The sequence below is a fragment of the Bubalus bubalis genome, chromosome 3, assembly GCF_019923935.1.
Source record: "Bubalus bubalis isolate 160015118507 breed Murrah chromosome 3, NDDB_SH_1, whole genome shotgun sequence".
Taxonomy (NCBI): Eukaryota; Metazoa; Chordata; class Mammalia; order Artiodactyla; family Bovidae; genus Bubalus; species Bubalus bubalis.
In genome coordinates this window covers 20,566,077-20,571,638 of record NC_059159.1, presented here as the reverse complement: position 1 = coordinate 20,571,638, position 5,562 = coordinate 20,566,077, and positions in this window count along the sequence as shown.

Below are 5,562 nucleotides of genomic sequence, written 5' to 3'. Positions count from 1 at the left end.
CTTTCTGCAAAAACACTTATCAGGCATCATTATGCAAGCAGCTCTCTTCACTCCTGTCTGAAAAACAGTCCTCCTTACTCAATATTTTCAAGGCTAAATGTTTTTCCTATGCTACTTAAAACATCATCCATACCATGTCATTCCCACGTGCATGCTAAGTTGCTTCAGTCTGACTTTTTGTGACCCTATCGACTGCAGCCCATCAGGCTCTTCTGACCATGGGATTCTTCAGGCACGAATACTGGAGTGGGTTGCCATGCCCCCCTCCAGGGGATCTTCCTGACCCAGGGATCAAACCCAGGTCTCCTGCATTACAGGCAGGTTCTGAGCCACCAGGAAGCCCTGTCATTCCCATGGGGCTTAGGAAAAAAGGAGTTCTCCTTTCTCATTCCCTCCAAGGCCCCACCTCTCCCACCAAATTCTCTCCTGTCCCCTCAATTCCAGCCAGTCCATTGCCACCTCAGGGCCTTTGCATATGCCCTCCTTTTTCCTTCTGTAGCTCTGGTATGGCTAGTTCCTTCTCACCCTTCTGGTTTCACCTGCTCAGAGAGCGCTTGTCTAACTACCTCCATCTAAGGTTGCTCCCAGCAACTTTAGTCTTATCTCTATGTGCTGTTTCCTCTGAAATTCTTATCATAATCCTCATTTTATTTATCTATTTACAGTTTCTTATCTGTCTTCTTCATTTTACTATCAGTTCTGGAAAAATGGATTTTGCCTGTTCACTTCTTCCTTGTCTCTCCCTGCAGGACACACAGTAGGTGCTCAATAAACACATGGACTAAATGGAAGTGCTCTTGGTTCCACCCCTGCCACTGTGGGTTTTATCAGTTCTCCTCTTTCTCTTGACCTTTTCCACTTATTCCTTCCCTTCTGTCTCTGCAGATTCTCTGTCTTTCCCATCTTGACCCTCAAGTAACTCCCTTCTTTCCCATCTTGGTCCCCAAGTCCTCACCCCAACTTGCCCCACCAAGGTGGCTTCTGCACTCTCCTTTCCATAGGACAGTGCTCTTGAAGGTCATTAGGGACCTTTTTCTCACTAAAGCTTATGTCTTCTTCTGTTTCATTTTATTTTAACTTGACTGTAGAATCTGCCAATCATTCCCCTTCCACCCTCCTAGATAATCTCTCCTCCCTTGACCATCACAATGGTCAACAGAAGCAGCTGCATTAACTAAAAGGCTGACGTGAGCTGAAGTGAGACACAGAGTTTGAATCCTGGCTCTGACACAGAATAAATGGTGCAACCCTGGGCCAGTTCCTTAACCTCTGTGAGTGTCAACACCCTCATCTTCAATGGAGAACCTAATTCTGACCTCAGGAAGTTTGCATTAAAGGGTTCTTGATTGGAAGATACAAATTAAGTGTGTAGCATGACAGGTAAGAGCCAGGCTCAGACACCCCACCTACACAGCAGTGTGACCCTGGGTCAGTTGCTTAACCTCTCTGAGCCTGTTTTCTCATCTACAGAACAGAGAATATGAGTGCACCTACCTCATAGGTTGTGAAGATAGAAGAGAATACAGTGTTAGCTATAATCTTACTCAAAAAAAAAAAAAAACCCCACTAAAAAAAAACAAGAGTAGGGTGGGGGAAACTTATTGGAAAGAATCTGAGGTCTCTCCCAGATTCCAATAAAGAGTTGAACAACCACACCTTATAATTCCAGGAACCTCACCACAAGTGGACGTCCCACTAAGCTCTGCCATTCACTTGTCATGACTTGACTTGAGGCTGCTACTGAAATGTTCCGTCTCTAACCATGGCAATAAGAAGGGTAAGTGAAGGTTCCAAATGTTTTGAATCACTGGTGTTTTTTAATGCTACCATTTTAAGCATTCATATATATATATATGAATTATATATATATATTCTATATATATATAGACTGTGCTAGGTCTTTGCTGCTGTGCACAGACTTTCTCCAGTCGTGGCATGTGAGAGCTACTCTAGTTGCGGTGTGCAGGCTTCTTATTGCAGTGGCTTCTCTTGTTGCAGAGCACGGGCTCTTAGTTCATGGGTCAGTAATTGCAGCTGGTGGGCTCGGTAGTTGTGGCTCACAGGCTTAGTTGCCCCTCGGCATGTGGAATCTTCCCAGACTGGGGATCAAACCTGTGTCCCCTGCATTGGCAGGAGGACTCCCAGACACTGGATCACCGTGGAAGTCCTCAAGCATTCTTTTTCACTTTTTTGTTGTTTTTCATCTGATTGGAATTAAATTTCCAATTTCCTGGCAGCTGTAGGCTCAAAATTCTAAATTGCTGGCAGAGAGGATTTCATTGGTCCAGACAGGCATCTTTGAAAAAGCAGGTTGGACAGGGTTATCCAGTAAAAGCAGGTTCCAAAAAAGAAGGTTCTGGTTATCTGGTAGAGACAAAGACCTGGAGGGAGGGAGCAGGGATTTTCCAAGCAGAAGGACATCAGATAAGCATCAGAATCACCTAAGATAATACCTATGAAAGTGCCCTGCACCCAGTAAGGTGTTCTTCTCCCTCTCCAACCATCCCACAATCTACTTTGCTGTTCCCTCCAACCCTATCAACTTCTTAAAGTGGGGCATGCCTGCTTTAATTTTACAATCCATCCTCTTCTCTCCCTAACTTCCCCCTCCCTTGGCTAGCTCATCTGTTCCTAGCACTTCAAAGATCACTTCTCTTCTGATAACTATTTTATACTGAGTCTTATAAGGTACAAATAAACAACCTTCTCTTCCAGGTCCACAGTAACTTCCTCTCTATAATGACTCCTGCTTTTCTCATCTATAAAACAAGACCCTTTGGGAATTCTCTGGTGGTCCAGTGGTTAGGGCTCCACATTTCCACTGGGTTCAATCCCTGGTTGGGGAACTAAGATCCTGAAAGCCATGTGGTCAAAATATTAAAAAAAAATAAATAAATAAAGCAAGACTCTTATAGATTTCAACACTCCATAATTTTTCTTTTTTTTTTTTTTTGGCTGTGTAGCATATGAGATCTTATTTCCCTGACCAGGGATCAAACCTACACCCCCTGCAGTGAAAGCACAGAGTCTTAACCACTGAACCACCATGGAAGTCTCCTCATTATTCTATTAACTGTTCTTCAATCATGTCCCAGAGAAGGCAATGGCACCCCACTCCAGTACTCTTGACTGGAAAATCCCATGGACGGAGGAGCCTGGAAGGCTGCAATCCATGGGGTCGCTGAGGGTTGGACACGACTGAGCGACTTCACTTTCACTTTTCACTTTCATGCATTAAAGAAGGAAATGGCAACCCACTCCAGTGTTCTTGCCTGGAGAATCCCAGGGACGGCAGGGCCTGGTGGGCTGCCGTCTATGGGGTCGCACAGAGTCGGACACGACTGAAGTGACGCAGCAGCAGCAGCATCAATCATGTCCTCAGTGTTCCTGTCTCTTTGCCTTTCCACACACTGCTCCCTTTGCCTGGAGGACTGTGCCTGTCCCACATCATTATTTTCATTTATTTAACACATACTGAGTATCTACTATGTCAAGAGATACCTGTTGGGTCCTCTCTGGCTCACAACGAGTCCTCCTTTCCTAGGAATTGCTTCCTCTACTCCCCATTCATATTCTGTAATAGGTCCCTTCAGGCATGTCTGTATTTCATGGTCCTATTCTCCCGGTCATAGATGATTAAACCCTGGGTGAGCACATGTTTACTGGCTTAATCAGAATCTCTCTGCCAGGAATTTGGAATTTGAAACTGAGAGGCACAGAGCCTGGGAGCCCTTCAAGCTGAGTTCCATTAATGTCAGTGCTTTCAAGAGGGCCATCCATCATCTCCCTCTCAAAAGTCCCTGGAGATCCCCTGATTCCTACTCTTCCCAGCCTGACCACTCAGCAATTCCTTGGTGTCCATGGGACACCTTGGCAGCCTTCCAACATAAGTTCCTTTTTCCCCTTTTGGCCGGTGTTCTTTTGTTATGCTTTTAACCTAATAATATTTACCAATGAAATCGTGTATGAGACTCTGTTAGGCTCTAACAGTTAGGTTAAGTGTTAACAGTTTTGTGTTAGGTGACACAAAACTCAAGTAAAATATTGTCTCTGCCCTCCAGCAACATGTATTTCAAATCCTACCCTTTGTGAAGGATTATAACTTAAAAGCCCTCTTCCTCTATAAGTTTCCCCATATTCCCCAAGCAGGGTGAATCTGTTTTCAGTGTATTGCCATTGCATTCTGCTTTACTTCTCTTACTCAATATCTCTTTGAGTTATTTTGAACATCTGCCTCTCCCACTAATTGCAAAATGTTTCAAATCAAGAGCTAGATATATTATATCTTGGCTGTTAGCACAATATCACAAACAGATCCATGGGAAGGAACACCTGATTCTTTGTCCACCCATCATCTTCTCTCATTCCCCTAACAGCAACCCATTTTTCCTTTGGGAAATCAGCTTTCCTTGCTGAGCAGCATGCAAGATCTTAGTTCTCAGACCAGGGATCAAACCCATGCCCCCTGAATTGGGAGCTTGGGGTCTTAACCACTGGACAGGACTTCCCTGGTGGTCCAGCAGTTAAGAATCTGCCTGTCAATCTGCCTGTCCCCTGCCTGCAGGAAACACAATTTCCATCCCTGGTCTGGGAAGACCCCACATGCCACAGAGCAACTAAGCCCGTGCACCACAACCACTGAACCCTTGCTCTGGAGCCCATAAGCCACAACTACTGAGCCCACATGCTGTAACTATTGAAGCCTGCACACCAGAGCCCGTGCTTCACAAGAGAAGCCACTGTAATGAAAAGCCTGAGCACCACAGCAAAGAATAGCCCTTGTTTGCTGCAACTAGAGAAAGCCAGCAAGCAGCAATGAAGACCCATCTCAGCCGAAAATACATAAATAAATAAAATTTGACTACTGGACCACCATGTAAGTGTCTTCCTCCACACTCAATTCCATGCTGCAGGTGAGTTCTAGAAATGGTCCATAGCCTAGATTTGGTCAGAGGCACAGTGTTTTGAATATGTGACATCTCAGGAGTGTATCTGAAATTCTGGAAAGATTTGGAAAGAAATCCTCTTAACTGGGGTTGTTGAGCTGTCAAGTCGTAAGCCTGCAGCTATTGATGGTCATCTTTGCCAACACACTGTGAAAATCTAATTGCTAATGAAAAACACAGCAGAGAAGAGGAGATAGGAAGAGAAATTCCTAGTGATGTTACATCAGAACTTGCAACCAGACACTCCTCGGCCTACCATTGGAAACTTTTTCGATTACTTTAACTCCCTTGATTTTTATTTTCAGCTTTGGTGGGTTTTTTTGTATGATTGTTGTTTCATTTTGGCTTTTTCTGCTGAAGCCAGTCTGAGGTGAGTTTATGACCATTGCAATAAAGGTTTAAAATTCATTCAACAAACATTTATTGACATAGAGTCCTATGGGAACCCTGAGAAGGAAATGATCAGTATGACTGGAGAAGAGGTTGGTTTATGAGGGGAGATGGAAAGAGGGAGGCTATGTGGGCCATTTTTGACCAGCAGACTCCTATAGAGCATATTAAACAGCAGTAAGAACTGAAGCAGGGACCAGACTCTTTAAAAAAAAAAAAAAAAAAT